General features: G+C 38.4%; 1 long non-coding RNA gene and 1 pseudogene across 2 annotated transcripts in view; both read right to left on the bottom strand.

The window, feature by feature from the left end:
• The window catches only part of LOC309643494 (uncharacterized protein C2orf78 pseudogene), a 110,590-nt pseudogene that overhangs the window by 24,360 nt on the left and 61,784 nt on the right, over positions 1-24,446 (bottom strand). The window lies entirely within an intron of this gene.
• On the bottom strand, positions 2,354-24,439 carry LOC309643403. The gene is made up of 2 exons (XR_014253717.1): positions 22,582-24,439; positions 2,354-2,910 (listed from the first exon to the last, which is right to left on the bottom strand). It is a non-coding gene; the product is annotated as an uncharacterized lncRNA (long non-coding RNA).

Genomic DNA, 24,446 nt, shown 5'->3' with positions numbered 1-24,446 from the left:
AATAAAATGTGTCTAAACATATAATGAAATATTATTCAGCCATAAAAAGCAATGAAGTACTGACAGATGCTGGGACATGGATAAATCTCAGAAAGATTATTCTAGAGTCAAAGAAGACTGACACGAAGGCCACATATGATATGATTCCAATTAAATGAAATAACCAGAATAGGCAAGGTCACAGGGACAAAAAGTAGATTAGTGATTGACAGGGGCTGGTAGGAAGGGGGAATAGAGAGTAACTGCTTAATGGGTATGAGGTTTCCACTAGGGTGATGAAAAAGCTCTGGAACTAGATAGTGGTGATAGTTGTAAGACACTGTGAATATACTCAGCGCCACTGAACTGCATACTTTAAAATGATAAAACTGTAAACTGTGTTATGTTTATGTATTTTAGTACACACACCAAAAAACCCTCTATCTGCATCCTTTCCCCCTACCTCCTCTATGGAACAAAAAGCCTCAATCTGTGTCTGTCCCAATTTTTGGCTTACTTTAAAAAAGAGTCTTATTGTACTATTTATATGTGTAATTACTGTCATTTAATACCTACCAAAAGCTCAATTGAGAAATAATATTTATGGTTAAATGTCTGAATGTTTTGTGCCTTCTTTCAGCTAAGCTAGTGGTCTCCAAATTGTTTTGATCATGGGGTCCCACTGATAAAATATTTTTGAGTACAAACTACTAAAGTAGATATTTATTTATAAATTATATATTATTGCTGTACTCATACACTGTAAAACATATACAAAAATATAAATTTTAAAAGGTTCATACTCCAATGAACCATTTTGCAAGTATCCCTATTTGGAGAGCACCTCTCCAAATCAATTTTATCTTGGGTTAAAGTAATGGTCTGCATTTACTGACCCCTTGAAATCTGCCTTTACGGAATTCCCTAAACTAAGGCCCTATTAGCCTTACATGATTGTTGTTACTGAGAATGTACTGTAAGGACGCCGTTGAGGATTTTGGTACACCACAACGCCTTCTTTATGAGGACAGACGAGAGAAATTTAAGAAGTCTTAGTACCAGAAATATCTGTAATGCTTTTGAAAATTTCGCTTGCTTTTATATTAGAGTTATGTAAGTGATCACAAAATTCTAGCAACACTAATTGCTAGAAAACATAAAGCAAAATTTGTGGCTCATTTTTAGCAACCACATCCACAAGGTATCAACTTGCCTTCCCGTCACTCTTAATTCTTCATGTATTTATTTTTCAAATCATGTTGTAGCTCACCCCTCCCTGGCTTCAGTCTAATTTTCCATCATTCCAATTCTTCATTTACTTAAAAAACAATCATATCATATTACTTATATATGTGTGTGTCTGCGTGTGTGTGTGTGCGCGCTTAAAAGCATCTCAGAATTTCTTAAAAGACAGGGAGGAATGAATAAACAAAAACCAACAGGCAAGAAAACCAGGCAATATTGTTCAGAATGGAGGTCATTCTAAACTTGAAGCTCCCCTGTACCAAAGGTATAGACTTTGCAGATTTTGAAGCATTTAGCAGCAAAGCCTTTCATCCAAAGGGTAATTCGTAAGTGAGTGTTGATGAAAAGAATGACGACTCAAACAGCACTGTACTACACTTTCTCACTCTTTTCCAGCTGGTAAGAAATGTTATAGTGAGGAAAGGGCAATTGGCTATTTTTCACCTGTGTGCAAAGCTTAACTAAATAGTCCATGAAAAATGCAGTCACATTGCCAGATGGAATCTGTAGCCATGTACCTGGATGTGTTTGCTTCTGGTGTGCTCTGAAGTAATTTGGGGGTAACCTGTATTCAATGGTTTCTTGTTTTTCTCGCTCCGCTTCTCAAGGTATCTCCTCTGATGGTCGGTGATGCTGCTGTCTAGTTTAATTCGCCTGGGTGACAAACAAACTCTTTCATGGCCAAAAGCATGGATCAGTCAGTCGGGCAGTATCAATGGTGGAAATAGAGCTGCCCCTCTCATGCAGAGTCACTTCCTTATCTGTTTGGGTCAATATATCTGATTCCACAGAAGTGGTGATGGAAAGGATGTTGGCGGCAGTATCTGTGAGCAGCTCACTCTCCTCTGAGTGTCTAGAATCTGAAGAAGTGTTATTTATATAATGAAAACCTGGCTGTTTTCTCAGAATATATTTATCAAATTTAATCTGTTCAATTGTAATCTGATTGGCCCTCCCAGCTTGATGAGTAGAAAGAACCTTGTTTTTTTTTAAGATCGCCTGTGTTTTTACGGCATTTCTCCAGGCTTTTATACCGTTTCTTTTTCTGAAGCTTGTTGTTCTGCTGTTGCTGTCTACCACTCCATTCCTTAACATCTTGTTCCCCCTTGCTATCATGCTGTGTCCTTTCTGAGGGCTGGAGAGAATGTGTGATGGGACGCTGAAGAAGTTTAGCCAAACGATCAAGTCGCTCCACCAAGGAAAGTTCCTTCTTGGCACTGAACTCAGGAGGTTTCTGTTGCCTCTGTCGCTCCTGATACGTGTTCCAGAGTTCATTTAAACTCACAGTGTGCTGAGTTGTTAACTCTGGGGTGGCCTTATGATCCCTTTTTAGGTCATTAACTTGTTTGTCATATTTTGGAAAATCTCTAGCCTGACTTTTAGTAGTATGCTGTACTTCTTTGTTTTCCAAGCTTACATTGATACTGAGGCTCTCTATTCTGGTATAATCTGACTTTGTCTTTGCCACATGTTGATAAGAGGAAGGAAGACAAGTGTGTTCTCTTTGTTTGTCTGGATGATGCTGAAAGGAATCTTTCCAAGAATGCCTCATGAAAACTCTTCTTCTTAAGGATTCATGGCAAAAATCTTGATCACTTGGTAGGTGCACTGGATGATGAAAGTAAAACTTAGCTGACCTGAAGACAGAATGGGTGGTATTTTCAAATTCTGAATGACATCTGGACTCTGAAAAGGCGAAAAAAAAAAAAAAAGATTTTGAAGGACTTTCAAAATATTTGCATTCCCTTTAGAAATAGTATTCACATTTAATTCTTTAGATACAAAACAAAGACTGAAGGAAAGAATGGTCTATATAAAGATTCAGAAAATTCACTGCCTGGACAAAGGATTCATGCCTTGTGCCTAGTGGCCAGATTGGCATGGTAATAGTTTAAGAGACTCAGGATCAAAAGACCCAGATTCTGGGCTGGATTCTGCCACAGACTGGCTGTATGACCTTGAGGAGGGCATTTAGGTTCTTGGGATTGTAACAGCAGCTGCTATGTATTACTGCTTGCTATGTGTGGGCTATTATGATATATGCTCTATATCTGTTTCTTTCCCCTCTTATCAAACTGAGAGAGAGGTATTATTAATCTCATTTTCAGCTAAGAAACCTGAGACTTTATTTTTATCATCAGTAATTAAATGGATGGAATTTTTAAAACTCCAACTCTTTATATGTTTTAGAGCCTTGAAAAATTCTTTTTTTCTGAACCATCTTCACACCCCCTCCATTTTTTTTATTGTGGTAAAATACACCTAATATAATTTACCATCTTCCATCTTCACATTTTGACAGTCATTCTATATCAAAATAGGCATTTTAAGATGTAGAACATCTTAACAACTATAAACCATAATTGTAAACGTTAATTCAGTTTCCATACACATTTTTAGAGTTCTAAGTCATGGAAGAAACAGACATACATATGAAACACAGTATCACTTGTAACTATGGGATCCATTTTACCTTCTCTATAGATTATTGGTAATCAGAATTTTCACTAAATACTCTGGGAATCCCTAAGACAATTTCCCCAAAATATAGTGGGATACATGGAGTCTGCTTTTATATCTAAAGGATAAAAAGACTCTCAAACCTCCCAATGAACAAAAGTCCAGGACCAGGTGGCTTCACTGCTGAATTCTACCGGACATGTAAGGAAGAATTAATATGAAAGATTCTCAAACTCTTCCAATAAACAGAACAGGAGAGAACACTTCCAAACTTATTTTATAAGGCCCACATTACCCTGTTATCCAGACGTTACCTAGATACCCAGTGTAGATACACTACAAGAAAATTACAAGCCAATATCCCTGATGAACATAGATGCAAAAAGAAACCAAACAAAACATTAGCACACCAAATTCAATAATATATTAAAAGGATTATACACTATGATCAAGTGGGATTTATTCCAGGGATGCAAGGATGGTTCAACATCTTACAAATCAATCAATGTGGTACATGACACTAACCAAATAAAGGACAAAAATCATATAGTCAATAGATGTAGAAAAAGCATTTGAGAAAACTCAAAATCCATTCATGACAAAAACTCTCAACAAAGTAGGTCTACAGGAAACATAGCTCAACGACCATCTCTGACAACACCATAGCTAACATACTCAATGGTGAAAAATGGAAAGCATTTCCTCTAAGATCAGGAACAAGACAAGGATATCCACCGGCATCACGTTTATTGAACACAGTATTGGAAGTTCTAGCCAGAGCAATTAGGCAAGAAAAAGAAACAAAAGGCACCCAAATCAGAAGAGAAGCAAAATTGTCACTATGTGAAAATGACATGGTTTTAGATATAGAAAACCCTAAAGACGCCACCAAAAAAACTGTTACAACTAAAACATTCAGTAAAGTTGCAGTATACAAAATTATTTAACAGACAAAAATCTGTTGCATTTCTATACATTAATAATAAACTGCCAGAATAAGAAATTAAAACAATCCTGTTCATAATTGCATCAAAAGAATAAAATACCTAGGAATAAATTTAACCAAGAAGGTAAAAGACCTGTATACTGAAAACATTGATGAAAAAAGCTGAAAAAGACATGAACAAATGGGAAAATATTCTGTGCTCACAGATTGGAAGAATTAATATTGTTAAAATGTCCATACTACTCAAAACAATCTACAGATTCAATGCAATCCCTATCAAAATTCCAATGGCATTTTTCACAACAATTGAACAATCCTAAAATTTGTATGTAACCACAAAAGACTCCAAATAGCCAAAGCAATCTTAAAAACGTAGAAGAAAACTGTAGGCATCACACTTCCTGATTTCAAACTATATTACAAAGCTACAGTAATCAAAATGGTATAGTACTGACATAAAAACAGACATGTAGATCAATGGAAAAGAATAGAGAGACCAGAAATAAACTCACACATGTAAGGTCAATTACCTTATGACAAAGCAGCCAAGAATATACAATGGGGAAAGGATCGTCTCTTCAATAAGTGGTACGGGGAAAACTCGATAGCCACATGCAAAAGAATGAAACTGAAACGTTATCTTACACCATACACAAAAATCAATTCTAAATGGATTGAAGATTTAAATGTCAGGTCTGAAACCATAAAATTCCTAGAAGAAAACATAGGCAGTAAGAGCTTTGACACTGGTGTTAACAATACTTTTTTGAATTTGATGCCAAAAGCAAAGACAACAAAAGCAAAAGTAAATAGTAGGAGTACATCCAACTGAAAGGCTTTTGCACAGCAAAAGAAACCATCAGACTACTGAATGGAAGAAGATATTTGCAAATGACATATCTGACAAGGGGTTAACATCCAAAATAGACAAAGAATTCAACTCAAATAAAAACAAACAAACAAACAACCCAATTAAAAAATGGGCACAGGATCTTAATAGATATTTTTGTAAGGAAGACATACAAATGGCTAACAAATACAGGAAAAGATGCTCAGAACCAATAATCATCAGGGAAATGTAAACCAAAACCACAATGAGATATCACCTCACACCTGTTAGAACGGGTATCATCAAAAAGACAAGAAATAACAAGCATTAGTGAGGATATGGAGCTAAAGGTTCCTTTTTCTGTGCACTGTTAGTGAGAATGTAATTGGTGTTGCCACTATGGGAATCAGTATGGAGATTACCCAAAGCGTTAAAATGCAACTACCATACGATCCAGCAATTCTGCTTCTGGGTCTATACACAAAACAATTGAAAGCTTGGTCTTGGAGAGATATTCGTAGATCTGTGCTCACTGCAGCATTATTTAAAATAGCCAAGACATGGAAACCACCTAAGTGTCCACTGATGGATGAATAGATAAAGAAAATGTGGTGTGAGGGGTGGGAGGAATTGGGAGATTGGGACTGACATATATACACTATTGATACTATGTATAAAATAGATAACTGATGAGAACCTACTGTATATAGCACAGGGAATTCTACTCAATGCTCTGTGGTGACCTAAATGGGAAGGAAATCCAAAAAAGAGGGGCTATATATATACGTATAGCTGGTTCACTTTGCTGTACAGTAGAAACTAACACAACACTGTAAAGCAACTATACTCCAATAAAAATTAAAACAAAACAAAAGAAAAGAAAATGTGGTATAGAGGAAAGTGGGCAAGATGGCAGAGTAAAAAGACCTTGAGCTCACCTCCTCTCACAAGCACACCAAAATCACAACTATCCGCAGAGCAACCATTAAAAAAAAACACATACACAAAACACTGGAACCCACCAGAAAAGATCTCCTACACCAAAAGACATAAAGAAGGAACAGCAACAAAACCGGTAGTAGGGGGAGACTCACAATATAATCAAATTCCATAACCCCTATGTAGGCAACGAAAACTGGAGAGTAAATATATTCCAGAGGTTCTCCCAGGTTGGGGGTCTGGCATTGTTGAGATGAGCCCACAGAGCATTTGGCTTTGAAGGCCAGAAAGGCTTAATTGCAGGAGCCCCTCAGGACTGGGGAAAATAGAGATATCACCCTTAAAGGGTGCACATGAAATCTCATATACCCTGGGACACAGGGCCAAAGAAGTAATTTGATAGGAGCCTGGGCCAGACCTACCTGCTGGTCTTGGAGAGTCTCCTGGAGCGGCAGGGGTTGGGGGAGGGTGGCTGCGGCTCACCCTGGGGACATAGACACTGGTGGCAGACATATTGGGGAATACTGTTGGTGGATGACATATTGGCTCATTAGCTCCAAAACCCGGCCCCACCCAACAGCCTGCAGGCAACAGTGCTGGGACGCCTCAGGCCAAAGAACTAACTGGGTCAGGACACAGCTCCACCCATTAGCAGACAGGCTGCCTAAAGACAAAAAAGCTCACAGCTGCCTTTGGACTAGCCCCTAGACATGGCCCAGCCCACCAGAGGGCCAAGATCCAGCACCACCCACCAGTAGACAGGCACAGGACTCTCCCACCAGGAAGCCAGGCCACGCTTCTAGACCAGTCTCATTCACCAGGATGCAGGCACCAAAAGCAAGGAAACTATGATTCCTCAATGCAGAGCCTACCCTGGGACCAGCTGGGCCTTGGACTGGCCCACTAGCAGGCCAAGGAAACCTTCAGGACACTCCAGACCCTGTACCCAACTGTGTCAGGAACCGACACCACCCCCTCAACAATCTGAAATGAGCTCTGGGATCCCAGGACCCTGCAGCTGGACTCCAGGGACCAGCTCTGCCTGCCAGTAGACCAGCACTAACCCCATGATCTGGCTTCAACTACCAGTGGGTAGGCAATAACCCTAGGGTCTTCAGGACCCTGACTCCACCCACCAGTGAGCCAGCATTAGCCCCGGGGCCCCTAGCATTCTGCAACCAGCCACGTTGTGACCAGGCCCTGCTAAACAGCAGCCAGCAGCATCCACACAAGGCAGGACCTGGCAACCAACCAGACTAGGGGCCTACCAGACTGCCCACATAGTTAGCCCACCACAACAGAAGGCCCAAGTAGCCCTCTTAGGGTGAACCCCTAGAGCACACAGCTTGGGTAACGAGAGGGGAGTGCGCTGCTGAAATGCACAGGACGCCTCCTACAGAGGGCCACTTCTCCAAGGTTGAGAGATGTAACTTACCTACTACATACATAAAAATACAGATAGTAACTTATTGACAAAATGAGATGGCAGAGCAATATGTTTCAGATGAAGGAACAAGATAAAATCCCAGAAGAAGAACTAAGTCAAGTGGAAATAGGCAATCTACCCAAGAAATAGTTCAGAGTAATGATCATACAGATGATCAAAGAACTCAGGAGGAGAATGGATGCACAGAACGAGAAGTTATAAGTTTTAAGAAAAGAGTTAGAAAATATAAAGAACAACCAGAGATGAAGAATACAGTAACTGAAATGAAAAATACAGTGCAAGGAATCAAAGTAGACTAAAGGATTCAGAAGAATGGATCAGTGAGCTGGAAGACAGAGTAGTGGAAATCACTGCCACTGAACAGAAAAAAGATTAAAAAAAAAAAAGAAATGAGAACGGTTTAAAAGATCTCTGAGACAACATCAAGAGCACTAATATTCACACTACAGGGGTCCCAGAAGAAGAGAGAAAGAGCCCGGGAAAATATTTGAAGAGATAATAGCTGAAAACCTCCCTAACCTGGGAAAGGAAATAGTCATCCAAGTCCAGGAAGCGCAGAAAATCCCATACAGGATAACCCAAAGAGGAACACACCAAGACACGCTGTAATCAAAATGTCAAAAATTAAAGATACAGAGAATACTAAAAGCAGCAAGGGGAAAGCAACAAGTAACATACAAAGGAACTCCCATAAGACTGTCAGCTGACTTTTCAGCAGGCACTCTGCAGGTCGGAAGGGACTGGCATGATATATTTAAAGTGATGAAAGGGAAGAACCTACATCCAAGAATACTCTACTCAGCAAGGCTCTTGTTCAGATTTGACAGAGAAATCAAAAGCTGTATAGACAAGCAAAGGCTAAAAGAATTCAGCACCACTAAACCAGCTTTACAACAAATGTTAAAGCAACTTCTCCAGGTGCAAAAGAAAAGGCCACAACTAGATATAAGAAAATTATGGAACAAAAAAGCTCACCAGTAAACATACAGTAAAGGTAGGAAATCATTCACAAACAAAGCTAGCAGGAAGATTAAAAGACAAAAGTAGTAAAATCATCTGTATCCACGATAAGCAGTTAAGGGATACACAAAACAATTGGATGTAAAACATGACATAAAAAACAGTAATCATGAGGGGAGGAGAGTACACATGGAGGGTAATTTCAAATGCATTTGAAATTAAGACATCAGCAATTTAGAAGAATCACACATATATATACAGAGACTGCTATACAATAACCTCAAGGTAACCACAAGCCAAAAATCTGTAACAGATACACACATACACAAAAAAGGAATCTAAACATAACACTGAAGATAGTCATCAAATCACAAGAGAAGAGAACAAAAGAAGGGGGAAAAAAAGACCTACAGAAACAAATCCAAAACAATTAACAAAATGACAGTACGAACATACATATCGATAATTACCTGAAACGTAAACAGACTGAATGCTCCAACCAAAAGACACAAACTGGCTGAATGGATACAAGAACAAGACCCGTGTATTTGCTGCCTACAAGAGACTCACTACAGATCTAGAGACACATACAGACTAAAAGTGAGGGGATGGAAAAGGTAGTCCACACAAATGAAAATCGAAGGAAAGCCAGAGTAGCAATATTTATATTAGATGAAATCAACTTTAAAATAAAAACTGTCACAGGAGACAAGGACACTACAGAATGATCAAGGGATCAATCCAAGAAGAAGATATAACAACTGTAAATATATATGCACCCAACATAGGAGCACCTGAATACATAAGGCAAAATATTAATAGACATAAAAGGAGAAATCAACAGCAGCACAATAATAGTAAGGACTTTAACACCCGACTTACATCAATGGACAGATCATCCAGAGAGAAAATCAATAGGGAAACACAGGCCTTAAATAACACATTAGACCAAAGGGACTTAACTGATATTTATAGAGCATTCCACCCAAAAGCAGCAGAATACACATTCTTTTCAAGTGCACATGGAACATTCTCCAGGATAGATCACATGTTAGGCCACAAAACAAGCCTTGGTAAATTTAAGAAAACTGAAATCATATCAAGCTTCTTTTCCAACCACAAGTCTATGGAACTAGAAATCACCTACAAGAAAAAAAAACTGCAAAAAGCACAGACACGTGGAGGCTAAACAATATGCTACTAAACAACCAATGGATCACTGAAGAAATCAAAGAGGAAATCAAAAACTACCTAGAGACAAATGAAAACGAAAGCACGATGATCCAAGACCTATGGGACGCAGAGAAAGCAGTTCTAAGAGGGAAGTTTATAGTGATACAGGCTTACCTCAGGAAACAAGAAAAATCTCAAATTAACAACCTAAACTTACATCTAAAGCAAGTAGAGAAAGAAGAATAAATAAAAACCAAAGTTAGTAGAAGGAAAGAAATCATAAATATCAGAGCAGAAATAAATGAAATAGAGACTAAAAAAACAATAGGAAAGATCAATGAAACTAAAAGCTGGCTCTTTGAAAATATAAACAAAATTGATAAACCTTTAGGAAGACTCATCAAGAAAAAAAGGGAGAGGGCCCCAATCAATAAAATCAGAAGTGAAAAAGGAGAAGTTACAACCGACACCACAGAAATACTAAGGATCATAAGAGACTACTATGAGCAACTACATGCCAATAAAACGGACAGCCTAGAAGGAACTGATGAATTCTTAGAAAGGTACAACCTCCCAAGACTGAATCAGGAAGACACAGAAAATATGAACAGACCAATTACCAGAACTGAAATTGAATCAGCAATTTAAAAATTCCCAACAAAGAAAAGTCCAGGACCAAATGGCTTCACAGGTGAATTCTACCAAACATTGAGAAGAGTTAACACCCATCCTTCTGAAACCCTTCCAAAAGTTTGCAGAGGAAAGAAAACTTCTGAACTCATTCTAGGAGGCCACCATCACTCTGATTCCAAAACCAGACAAAGATATTACACAAAAGAAAACTACAGACCAATACCACTGATGAACATAGATGCAAAAATCCTCAACAAAATACTAGCAAACCGAATCCACTAATAAATTAAAAGGATCATACACCATGATCACGTGGGATTCATCCCAGGGATGCAAGGATTTTTCAATATCTGCAAATCAATCAGTGTGATACACCGCATTAACAAACTGAAGAATAAAAACCATACGATCAGGCTTCCCTGGTGGCACCATGGTTAAGAATCCACCTGCCATTGCAGGGGACATGGATTCGAGCCCTGGTCCCGGAAGATCCCACATGCCGTGAAGCAACTAAGCCCATGTGCCACAACTGCTGAGCCTGTGCTCTAGAGCCTGTGAGCCACAACTACTGAGCCCGCGTGCTACAACTACTGAAGCCTGTGCGCCTAGAGCCTGTGCCCCGCAACAAAGAGAAGCCACCGCAATGAGAAGCCCGCACACCGCAACAAAGAGTAGCCCCCGCTCGTTGCAACTAGAGAAAGCCCGCACACAGTAATGAAGACCCAACACAGCCAAAAATAAATAAATAAAATAAATTTATTAAAAAAAAAAACCATATGATCATCTCAATAGATGCAGAAAAAGCTTTTGACAAATTTCAACACACGTTTATGATAAAAACTCTCTAGAAAGTGGGCACAGAGAGAACATACCTCAACACAATAAAGGCCATATATGACAAACCCACAGCTAACATTATACTCAATGGTGAAAAGCTGAAAGCATTTCGCCTAAGATCAGGAACAAGACAAGGATGTCCACTCTCGCCACTTTTTTTTAACATAGTTTTGAAGGTCCTAGTCACAGCAAGCAGAGAAGAAAAAGAAATAAAACGAATCCAAATTGGAAAAGAAGAAGTAAAACTGTCAGTTTTTACAGATGACATGATACTATAAAATCCTAAAGCTGCTACCAGAAAACTACTAGAGCTCATCAGTGAATTCGCTAAAGTTTCAGCATATGAAATTAATACACAGAAATCTGCTGCATTTCTACATACTAACAACGAAAGCTAAGAAAGACAAATTAAGCAAACAATCCCATTCACCATTTAGAACTAATAAACGAGTTCAGCATCGTTGCAGGATAAAAGTTAAATATTAAAAAAATCAATTGTATTATGATATACTTGCAATTAACAAACTGAAAATGAAATTAAGAAAACCATTCTGGGGGAATTCTCTGGCAGTCCAGTGGTTAGGACTCTGCAATTCCACTGCAAGAGGGCATAAGTTAGATCCCTGGTTGGGGAACTAAGATCCCTCAAGTCAAGCAGCACAGCCAAAAACAAAAAGAAAAGCAAAAGGAAACCATTCTGTTCACAACAGCCTCAAAAAAATTAAAATATTAATGTAAATTTAACATAAGAAGAGAAAAACTTCTACTCTGAAAGCTACAAAAAATGACTGCAAGAAATTAAAGAATATCTAAATAAATATCTAAATCAATAAATATCTATCTAAATCAAACATCCCAAGTCCACGGACTTACTGTTAAGAAAGCAATTCTCACCAAAGTGATCACAGATTCAACACAATCCCTATCAGAATCCTAGCTGATTTCTTAGTAGAAATTTTGCAAGCATATGGAATTGTCAAGGACCCAGAATAGCCAAGACAATCATGAAAAATAAGGTAATGTTGGAGGACTCATACTTCCCAATTTTAACTCACAGAATGGGAGAATATATCAAAATCAAAATTTTGATAAGAATGTGTATCTAGAATACATAGAACTCTTAAAACTCAGTAAAAAAGAGAAATAGCCCAAATAAAAACCAGGCCAGGATCTGAATACGCATTTCTCCAAGGATAACACACAACTGGCCAATAAGCACACAGAAAGATGTTCAACATCATAATCATGAGGCAAATGCAAATCAAAAGCAAAATGAGATACAAATTCACATCCACTAGAATAGATCCAATGACAAAGTCAGATAATAAGTGTTGGTGAGTTTGTAGAGAAATTGAAATCCTCATACATTGCTACTGGGAATGTAAAATGGTGCAGCCACTTTGGCAAACAGTCTGACAACTCCTCAGATGATGAAATATAGTTATCACATGATCTAGGAATTCCATTCCTGGGTACATACCCAAGACAAATGAAAACATACTGTCCATATAAAAACCTGTACCTGAATAGAAAAGCATTTATATTTTATAAATATAAAATCATTATTTTATAAAAGCATTATTCATAGTAGCCAAAAGGTGGAAACAACCAAATGTCCATCAACAAACAGATAAACAAACTGTGATACATACATACGATGAAATATTATTGAGCCATTAGAAGGAATAAAATAATGATACAAGCCCTAACTTGGATGAACCCAAAAACATCATGCTGAGTTAAAAGAAGCCAGTCACAAAAGTCCACACATTAAATGATTCCATTTAATTTGTATTAAGGTCTAGAATAGGAAAATTTATAATAGAGACAAAGTAGATCAGTGGTTGACTTAGGGCTTGGGGGGAGGTGGGTGATGAGGAAATAGAGGGGTGATAGCTAAGGGGTATAGGGTTTCTTTCTGAGGTGATACAAATGTTCTAAAGTCAACTGTGTTGATGGTTGCACATATCTGTGAATAGGGTAAAAATCATTAAATGGTACACTTTAAGTGGGAGAATTATATATGTGCATTACATATTAAAAAAGCTGTTTGAAAAAAAAATGTTCTATGAGCATTTGAAAGGTTGTTTTTTAAAAGCATACAAACATTTATACACATCAACCTCATTATTTCCAGATGTTTCTCTAACTCTGCTTTTTTTGTTGTTTTTAATTTCATTTCTATGGTCTGTCATGGGCTAAGTATGTGTGTTCAAGCTCTCTAGTGTTCTGTATTATCCATTTCTCCTTGAGGGTCCTCTAGGGCAGCGGTCCCCAACCTTTTTGCCACCAGGGACCGGTGTCATGGAAGACAATTTTTCCACAGACGGGGGTGGGGGGTGGGGGGATGGTTCAGGCGGTAACGTGAGGAATGGGGAGCGATAGGGAGCTGCAGATGAAGTTTCTCTCGCTCGCCCGCCCGCCGCTCACCTCCTCTGTGCGGCCTGGGCTAGAGTATGCTTCTGCAGGTTATAGTTCCATCTTTCTGTTCCAAGCTATGTCTCCTAGACTACCCACTGCAGAGTTGCAATGTTGTTTTTTCATCTTACACATTCTTTTTTGTGTGTGATAAACACAGAAGATTCAATTTACCATCTTAACCAATTTTTAAGCATACAGTTCAGCAGTGTTAAGTATGTTCACACTGTTGCACAACAGATCTCTAGAACATCTTCATCTTGCAACACTGAAACTCTATACCCAATAAACATGAACTCCCCCTCCTTTCTCTCCCCAGCCGTTGGCAGCCACTTTTCTACTTTGTTTCTATGATTTTCACTATTTCAGATACTTCATGTAGGTGGAATATACAGTGCTTATCTTTTTGTGACTGGCTTATTTCACTCAGCACAAGGTCCTGGAGATTCACCTATGTTATAGCATGTGACAGGATTTTCTTCTTTTAAGGCTGCATAACATTCTATTGTATATATATCACATTATATTTATCCATTCATCTGCTGATGGACGTGTCTTGATTATTGTGAGTAATGCTGCAATGAACATGGGTGTGCAGATATCTCTGAGATCCTGCTTTGAATTCCTTTGGATATACACCCAGAAGTGGGATTGCTGTATCATATCGTCATTCTCTTTTTAATTTTTTAGGAACCTCCATACTGTTTTCCGTAATGGCTGTGCCATTTTATATTTCCACCAGCAGTGCACAAGGGATCCAATTTCTCTGCATCCTTGCCAACAATTGTTATTTTCTGTTCTTTTGATACTACCCATCCTAATAGGTGTGCAGTAGTATCTCATTGTGGTTTTGATTTGCATTTCTTTGATGATTAGTGATATTAAGCATCTTTTCATATACTTGTTGGCCATTCATATATACTCCCTGGAGAATTGTCTATTCGAGCCCTTTACCCATTTCTAAATTGGGTTTCTTTGTTGTTGACTTTTAGAATTTCCATATATAATCTGGATATTGATCACTTATCATGATTTGCAAATATTTTCTCCTATTCCATAGGTTGTCTTTTAACTCTGTTGATTGTGTCCTTTGAAGCAGAGTTTTAAATTCTGATATAGTATAATTTATTTATTTTTGCTTTTGTTGCCTATACTGTTGGTGTCATATCCACGAAATCATTGCCAAATCCAATGTCGTGAAGCTTTCCCCCCATGTTTTCTTCTAAGAGTTTTATAATTTTAGCTCTTCTGTTTGGATCTTTGATCCATTTTGAGTTAATTTTGTATATGGTAAAAGGTAATGGTCCAAATTAATTCTTCTGCATGTGGATATCCAGTTTTCCAACACCATTTGTTGAAGAGACTATTCTTTTCCCACTGTGTAGTCTCGGTGGCCTTATGGAAAATCATCCATCTAATACATTCTTAGAAGCAGCTGTTAGCAGCTGCATGAGGACTATTTTCAAAATACAGTATCGCTAGATTAGCTTCTTGACTCCTTTCTTTTCTTTTCTTTTTTTTTCACACACACACACTGTATTTTATTTTTACAAGAGATAAATAGACTGACACCAAGCATTGTACATGGATGACCACAACAAAAGCAACAATGATTGCAATTACCAAACATGAAACACACTCATACTATGTCACAGTATTGACATTCAGTCCAGTAATCCTCCACTGTAACAGCTCCTTTACTTTGCAGTGAAAATTGATTTGTATATTCTTTGCCTCTGAGTCCTTGTGGGATTTTTTTTTTTAATTCAGACAGAAAGTCACAAAAATTATACTCATCCTCATCAGTTCACTCAGTCCCATGTAATTAATCTTTTTTTCCATCTTGATCTTTTGTTAGCACTTTTATGAGTTCATCAGTTTTTCATTAGAGTTCTGAAAATGCTTATTCATTCAGTTCAGCAGTACAGTCAGTTACCAGAAACCTGTACTTGTCAGAGTCTTTTCCATGAATTTCTTGAAGATGAAACCCTTTTACAGGAACATATTTGCAAAAGCATCAGAGTACACCCAGAACTGTCTGTAAATGACAAAAGACTTAAAAATGACCGCAGTTAAAGATTTGATGAAAGTTCATAATAATGCAGTTGACAAGAAAATGAGTTATTTCTGAGATATACATTTTAAAGTAATAACTAGGATTATTACTTATAACATTATACCAGAACATATAAGATGTTTAGAAATTTCATGTAATGTCTGAAACATTTATATTAACATATTTCCATACAAATAACCCAATGAAAGTTTAGTATTAGTTGTTTTGTTTGTTTCTTTGTTTTATACTGCAGGTTCTTATTAGGCATCAATTTTATACACATCAGTGTATACATGTCAATCCCAATCGCCCAATTCAGCACACCACCATCCCCACCCCACCGCAGTTTTCCCCCCTTGGTGTCCATATGTCCATTCTTGACATCTGTGTCTCAACTTCTGCCCTTCAAACCGGCTCATCTGTACCATTTTTCTAGGTTCCACATACATGCATTAATATACGATATTTGTTTTTCTCTTTCTGACTTACTTCACTCTGTATGACAGTCTCTAGATCCATCCACTTCTCAACAAATGACTCAATTTCGTTCCTTTTTATGGCTGAGTAATATTCCATTGTATATATGTACCACAACTTCTTTATCCATTCGTCTGTTGATGGGCATTTAGGTTTCTTCCATGACCTGGCTATTGTAAATAGTGCTGCAATGAATATTCGGGTGCATGTGTCTTTTTGAATTACGGTTTTCTCTGGGTATATGCCCAGGAGTGGGATTGCTGGGTCGTATGGTAATTCTATTTTTAGTTTTTTAAGGAACCTCCATATTGTTCTCCATAATGGCTGTATCAATTTACATTCCCACCAACAGTGCAAGAGGGTTCCCTTTTCTCCACACCCTCGCCAGCATTTGTTGTTTGTAGATTTTCTGATGATGCCCATTCTAACAGGAGTGAGGTGATACCTCATTGTAGTTTTGATTTGCATTTCTCTAATAATTAGTGATGTTGAGCATCTTTTCATGTGCTTCGTGGCTGTCTGTATGTCTTCTTTGGAGAAATGTCTATTTAGGTCTTCTGCCCATTTATGGATTGGGGTGTTTGTTTCTTTAATATTGAGCTGAATGAGCTGTTTATATATTTTGGAGATTAATCCTTTGTCCATTGATTCGTTTGCAAATATTTTCTCCCATTCTGAGGGTTGTCTTTTCGTCTTGTTTATGGATTCCTTTGCTGTGCAAAAGCTTTGAAGTTTCATTAGGTCCCATTTGTTTATTTTTGTTTTTATTTCCATTACTCTAGGAGGTGGATCAAAAAAGATCTTGCTGTGATTTATGTCAAAGAGTGTTCTTCCTATGTTTTCCTCTAAGAGTTTTATAGTGTCCGGTCTTATATTTAGGTCTCTAATCCATTTTGAGTTTATTTGTGTGTATGGTGTTAGGGAGTATTCTAATTTCATTCTTTTACATGTAGCTGTCCAGTTTTCCCAGCACCACTTATTGAAGAGACTGTCTTTTCCCCATTGTATATATTTGCCTCCTTTGTCATAGATTAGTTGACCATAAGTGCTTGGGTTAATCTCTGGGCTTTCTATCTTGTTCCATTGATCTATGTTTCTGTTTTTGTGCCAGTACCATATTGTCTTGATTACTGTAGCTTTGTAGTATAGTCTGAAGTCAGGGAGTCTGATTCCTCCAGCTCCATTTTTTTCCCTCAAGACTGCTTTGGCTATTCGGGGTCTTTTGTGTCTCCATACAAATTTTAAGATGATTTGTTCTAGCTCCGTAAAAAAGGCCATTGGTAATTTGATAGGGATTGCATTGAATCTGTAGATTGCTTTGGGTAGTATACTCATTTTCACAATGTTGATTCTTCCAATCCAAGAACATGGTATATCTCTCCATCTGTTGGTGTCATCTTTAATTTCTTTCATCAGTGTCTTATAGTTTTCTGCATACAGGTCTTTTGTCTCCCTAGGTAGGTTTATTCCTAGGTATTTTATTCTTTTTGTTGCAATGGTAAATGGGAGTGTTTCCATAATTTCTCTTTCAGATTTTTCATTAGTGTATAGGAATGCAAGAGATTTCTGTGCATTAATTTTGTATCCTGCAACTTTACCATATTCATTAATTAGCTCTAGCAGTTTTCTGGTGGCAGTTTTAGGATTCTCTATGTATAGTATCATGTCATCCGCAAACAGTGACAGTTTTACTTCCTCTTTTCCAATTTGTATTCCTTTTATTTCTTTTTCTTCTCTGATTGCCGTGGCTAGGACTTCCAGAACTATGTTGAATAATAGTGGTGAGAGTGGACACCCTTGTCTCGTTCCTGATCTTAGAGGAAATGCTTTCAGTTTTTCACCATTGAGAATGATGTTTGCTGTGGGTTTGTCATATATGGCCTTTATTATGTTGAGGTAGGTTCCCTCTATGCCCACTTTCTGGAGAGTTTTTATCATAAATGGGTGTTGAATTTTGTCAAAAGCTTTTTCTGCATCTATTGAGATGATCATATGGTTTTTATTCTTCAATTTGTTAATATGGTGTATCACATTGATTGATTTGCGTATATTGAAGAATCCTTGCATCCCTGGGAGAAATCCCACTTGATTGTGGTGTATGATCCTTTTAATGTGTTGTTGGATTCTGTTTGCTAGTATTTTGTTGAGGATTTTTGCATCTGTATTCATCAGTGATATTGGTCTGTAATTTTCTTTTTTTGTAGTGTCTTTGTCTGGTTTTGGTATCAGGGTGATGGTGGCCTCATAGAATGGGTTTGGGAGTGTTCCTTCCTCTGCAATTTTTTGGAAGAGTCTGAGAAGGATAGGTGTTAGCTCTTCTCTAAATGTTTGATCGAATTCACCTGTGAAGCCATCTGGTCCTGGACTTTTGTTTGTTGGAAGATTTTTAATCACAGTTTCAATTTCATTACTTGTGATTGGTCTGTTCATATTTTCTGTTTCTTCCTGGCTCAGTCTTGGAAGGTTATACCTTTCTAAAAATTTTTCCATTTCTTCCAGGTTGTCCATTTTATTGGCATAAAGTTGCTTGTAGTAGTCTCTTAGGATGCTTTGTATTTCTGCAGTGTCTGTTGTAACTTCTCCTTTTTCATTTCTGATTTCATTGATTTGAGTCCTCTCCCTCTTTTTCTTGATGAGTCTGGCTAATGGCTTATCAATTTTGTTTATCTTCTCAAAGAACCAACTTTTAGTTTTATTGATCTTTGCTATTGTTTTCTTTGTTTCTATTTCATTTATTTCTGCTCTGATCTTTATGATTTCTTTCCTTCTGTAACTTTGGGTTTTGTTTGTTCTTCTTTCTCTAGTTTCTTTAGGTGTAAGGTTAGATTGTTTACTTGAGATTTTTCTTGTTTCTTTAAGTAGGCTTGTATAGCTATAAACTTCCCTCTTAGAACTGCTTTTGCTGCATCCCATAGGTTTTGGGTCGTCGTGTTTTCATTGTCATTTGTCTCTAGGTATTTTTTGATTTCCTCTTTGATTTCTTCAGTGATCTCTTGGTTATTTAGTAACGTATTGTTTAGCCTCCATGTGTTTGTCTTTTTTACGTTTTTTTCCCTGTAATTCATTTCTAATCTCATAGCGTTGTGGTCAGAAAAGATGCTTGATATGATTTCAATTTTCTTAAATTTACTGAGGCTTGATTTGTGACCCAAAATGTGATCTATCCTGGAGAATGTTCCGTGCGCACTTGAGAAGAACGTGTCATCTGCTGTTTTTGGATGGAATGTCCTATATATATCAATTAAATCTATCTGGTCTATTGTGTCATTTAAAGCTTCTGTTTCCTTATTTATTTTCATTTTGGATGATCTGTCCATTGGTGTAAGTGAGGTGTTAAAGTCCCCCACTATGATTGTGTTACTGTCAATTTCCTCTTTTATAGCTGTTAGCAGTTGCCTTATGTATTGCGGTGCTCCTATGTTGGGTGCATATATAATTATAATTGTTATATCTTCTTCTTGGATTGATCCCTTGATCATTATGTAGTGTCCTTCCTTGTCTCTTGTAACATTCTTTATTTTAAAGTCTATTTTATCTGATATGAGTATAGCTACTCCAGCTTTCTTTTGATTTCCATTTTCATGGAATATCTTCTTCCATCCCCTCACTTTCAGTCTGTATGTGTCCCTAGGTCTAAAGTGGGTCTCTTGTAGACAGCATATATATGGGTCTTGTTTTTGTATCCATTCAGCCAGTCTATGTCTTTTGGTTGGGGCATTTAATCCATTCACGTTTAAGGTAATTATCGATATGTATGTTCCTATGACCATTTTCTTAATTGTTTTGGGTTTGTTTTTGTAGGTCCTTTTCTTCTCTTGTGTTTCCCACTTAGAGAAGTTCCTTTAGCATTTGTTGTAGAGCTGGTTTGGTGGTGCTGAATTCTCTTAGCTTTTGCTTGTCTTTTACAGATCTTTTTGATTTCTCCATCAAATCTAAATGAGATCCTTGCCGGGTAGAGTAATCTTGGTTGTAGGTTCTTCCCTTTCATCACTTTCAGTATACCATGCCACCCCCTTCTGGCTTGCAGAGTTTCTGCTGAGAAATCAGCTGTTAACCTTATGGGAGTTCCCTTGTATGTTATTTGTCGTTTTTCCCTTGCTGCTGTCAATAATTTTTCTTTGTCTTTAATTTTTGCCACTTTGATTACTATGTGTCTCGGTGTGTTTCTCCTTGGGTTTATCCTGTATGGGACTCTCTGCGCTTCCTGGACTTGGGTGGCTATTTCCTTTCCCATGTTAGGGAAGTTTTCGACTATAATCTCTTCAAATATTTTCTCTGGTCCTTTCTCTCTCTCTCTTCTCCTTCTGGGACCCCTATAATGCGAATGTTGTTGCGTTTAATGTTGTCCCAGAGGTCTCTTAGGCTGTCTTCATTTCTTTTCATTCTTTTTTCTTTATTCTGCTCTGCAGCAATGAATTCCACCATTCTGTCTTCCAGGTCACTTATCCGTTCTTCTGCCTCAGTTATTCTGCTATTGATTCCTTCTAGTGTAGTTTTCATTTCAGTTATTGTCTTGGTCATCTCTGTTTGTTCTTTAATTCTTCTAGGTCTTTGTTAATCATTTCTTGCATCTTCTCGATCTTTGCCTCCATTCTTATTCCGAGGTCCTGGATCATCTTCACTATCATTATTCTGAATTCTTTTTCTGGAAGGTTGCCTATCTCCACTTCATTTAGTTGTTTTTCTGGGGTTTTTTCTTGTTCCTTCATCTGGTACATAGCCCTCTGCCTTTTCATCTTGTCTATCTTTCTGTAACTGTGGTTTTTGGTCCACAGGCTGCAGGATTGTAGTTTTTCTTGCTTCTGCTGTCTGCCCTCTGGTGGTTGAGGCTATCTAAGAGGCTTGATAGGAGGCTCTGGTGGTGCGTAGAGCCGACTGTTGCTGTGGCAGTCAGAGCTCAGTAAAACTTTAATCCACTTGACTGTTGATGGGTGGGGCTGGGTTCCCTCCCTGTTGGTTGTTTTGCCTGAGGCAACCCAACACTGGAGCCTACCTGGGCTCTTTGGTGGGGTTAATGGCAGACTCTGGGAGGGCTCACGCCAAGGAGCACTTCCCAGAACCTCCGCTGCCAGTGTCCTTGTCCCCACGGTGAAACAGAGCCACCCCCCGCCTCTGCAGGAGACCCCCCAACACCAGCAGGTAGGTCTGGTTCAGTCTCCCCCAGGGTCACTGCTCCTTCCCCTGGGTCCCCATGCGCGCACTACTTTGTGTGTGCCCTCCAAGAGTGGAGTCTCTGTTTCCCCCAGTCCTGTCGAAGTCCCGCAATCAATTCCCACTAGGCTTCAAAGTCTGATTCTCTAGGAATTCCTCCTCCCATTGCTGGACCCCCAGGTTGGGAAGCCTGACGTGGGGCTCAGAACCTTCACTCCAGTGGGTGGATTTCTGTGGTATAAGTGTTCACCAGTCTGTGAGTCACCCACCCAGCAGTTATGGGATTTGATTTTACTCTGATTGAGCCCCTCCTACCGTCTCACTGTGCCTTCTCCTCTGTCCTTGGACGTGGGGTATCCTCCTTGGTGAAGTCCAGGGTCTTCCTGTCAATGATTGTCCAGCAGCCAGTTGTGATTCTGGTGCTCTCGCAAGAGGGAGTGAGAGCACGTCCTTCTACTCCGCCATCTTGGTTAATCCTCCCTCCTTTCTTTTCTTATCTGGATACTGTTCTATATTCCTCTAAGACATAAAGTTTGACAGCTAGGTAGTAACGGCTTGTGTCCTATACACTTTTCTTTTATGTTATTAGAAAAAGGGGGCCATGGGTAAACATAAATAGATTTGATCTTGGGTCTTTTTTATTGTAATTTTTAAAAAGTTTGTATTGAGATTCTTTCTGTCTTTGTCACAGTCATCTGGAATGCCTTAAGCTTTCCCTCCCCTGTTTCAGTGTTGAGACATGATACTTCACTTCTAATACTATCAGCCTTGGGTATTTAATTGTCATTTTGTTTCTAAATTGCCAGTGTCTTTTCCCAGAAGTAACAATTATCTTACAAATAAATACATACATCCACACAGACAAAGAAGCACTGAAGTGATATGCATAAGAAAGCAAAAAATAAAAAGACGGAACTCTGTTTAAATTGTGAGACTATAGTCTCATCAGAATTAAGTGGAAACACGTAGACACAGGCGTTTGCGTGTGCATGCTCTCTCTCTCTCACACCCCCTGCCCCACTCCCCATTACCTGCAATATCTATTTGCAAGGATTTCTTCTCTTCGGACCAGGCTTCCTTAGGAACTGTCCTCTTACTGTGGACCTCCTCTTTCTGTTTAATGGCTTTAGTGTCTGGTAGATTATCAATCTTCGTGTCTTGTAGTTGAGCTGACTGCTCTGAAGCAGCAGCAGCACTGGAACCTAAGAGAGGGAAATCAAGATTCAGACAGGAAGCTGACAAAAATTATTTTAAAATACCTCTCAAGCATCTACTAGTGTGAGAAGAGAGTTACACTGGATAAACAGTGAGATGGATGCAGGACAGGAATAAAGACGCAGACGTAGAGAACAGACGTGAGGACACGGGGAGGGGGAAGGGTAAGCTGGGACGAAGTGAGAGAGTGGCATGGACTCATATACTACCAAATGTAAAATAGATAGTTAGTGGGAAGCAGCCGCATAGCACAGGGAGATCAGCTCAGTGCGGTGTGACCACCTAGAGGGGTGGGATAGGGAGGGTGGGAGGGAGACGAAAGAGGGAGGAGATATGGGGATATATGTATATGTATAGCTGATTCACTTTGTTATAAAGCAGAAACTAAGACACCATTGTCAAGCAATTATACTCCAATAAAGATGTTTAAAACAAAACAAAAAAAAACTGAGATGGAAAGAGAAAAGCATTTTGGGCAAAGGTGAATACATATGAAAAAAATGGAATCAGGAAAGCAACTGAACATCTAAGAAACAGTGCAAGTATATAATTTATTAGATTATAGAATTTGTAAGGAAAAGAGAAAAATTAGCATTTGAAAGGTTCTTTGGGAGCCCATTCTACTGTTCTGAAAGACTAGGCTTAAAAAGTTTAGTTTTCATTCTTTTTCTTTAATAAATGTATTTATTTATTTGGTTGCATTGGGTGCTCATTGCTGCGCGCGGGCTTTCTGTAGTTGCGGCGAGCGGGGCTACTCTTCATTGTGGTGCGCGGGCTTCTCATTGCGGTGGCTTCTCTTGTTGCAGAGCACAGGAGGGCTCGAACCCGTGTCCCCTGCATTGGCAGGCGGATTCTTAACCATTGCACCACCGGCGAAGTCCTAGTTTTTATTTTCAAGGGCAATGAAAACTTTCTGATGAGGAGATTAACATGATCAAGACTTTTTCTGAAGCATTCGTTTAAAAACAGCAAAAAAGCGGGTAAATTTTCGAATACAATATTGCCCAGAATACAATATAACTTCTGAAAAAGAAGCAATACACAAAAAAAGAGAAGTGGCTAATTATACTCCAAACTATGTTTTTATTTATACTTGTGGCAGACTACCAGCTGTCCTCTGAAATCCATTTTCCTTTTCCCCTAAAATAGAACCTGACTTAGCTGGGCATACCATAATAGAGATTACATTTCCCAGCCTCCCTGGCAACATAGGTTGGTGTGACCGTGTCAATAAGTCTGGCCAATAGGATGGAAGGGGAATGGTACATTTAACTTTTGAGAAGTATTTAAAGGAAGAAATACACTTTTTTCTTTTTCCCTTTTTTTCCTTTCTGCTGGCTGGAATACGTGTCTGATAACTACAGCATGAGAATGGAGGCTAAAATGTTGAAGCAACAGGAGAGAAAGAGCTTTGTTCCCTGATACTCTTTTCTGTCTTAAAGCTTTAAGCCAATGTCATTTTGTTTTTGTTTTCATCTCTCAGAGCCAAAACTATCCTAAACTAAACACACTTTTACAGACATTTTTAATCAGCACAGTCCTACCGAAGTAAATTAACTGGGTAGGTAGTTAGGAAGTAAACAAGCTAAATTCCTGAAGAACAAAGGCCTATGTAAAACAATTTTATTAGAGAGTTAGCATCTCATGGCAACAAATATTTTTATCAGTAGAGTTTTAAAAC

This window comes from Balaenoptera physalus (assembly GCF_965194825.1).
Source record: "Balaenoptera physalus genome assembly, chromosome: 15".
Classification (NCBI taxonomy): Eukaryota; Metazoa; Chordata; class Mammalia; order Artiodactyla; family Balaenopteridae; genus Balaenoptera; species Balaenoptera physalus.
The sequence above is the reverse complement of the archived record's forward strand: the minus strand, read 5'-3'. Positions and strand labels throughout refer to the sequence as shown.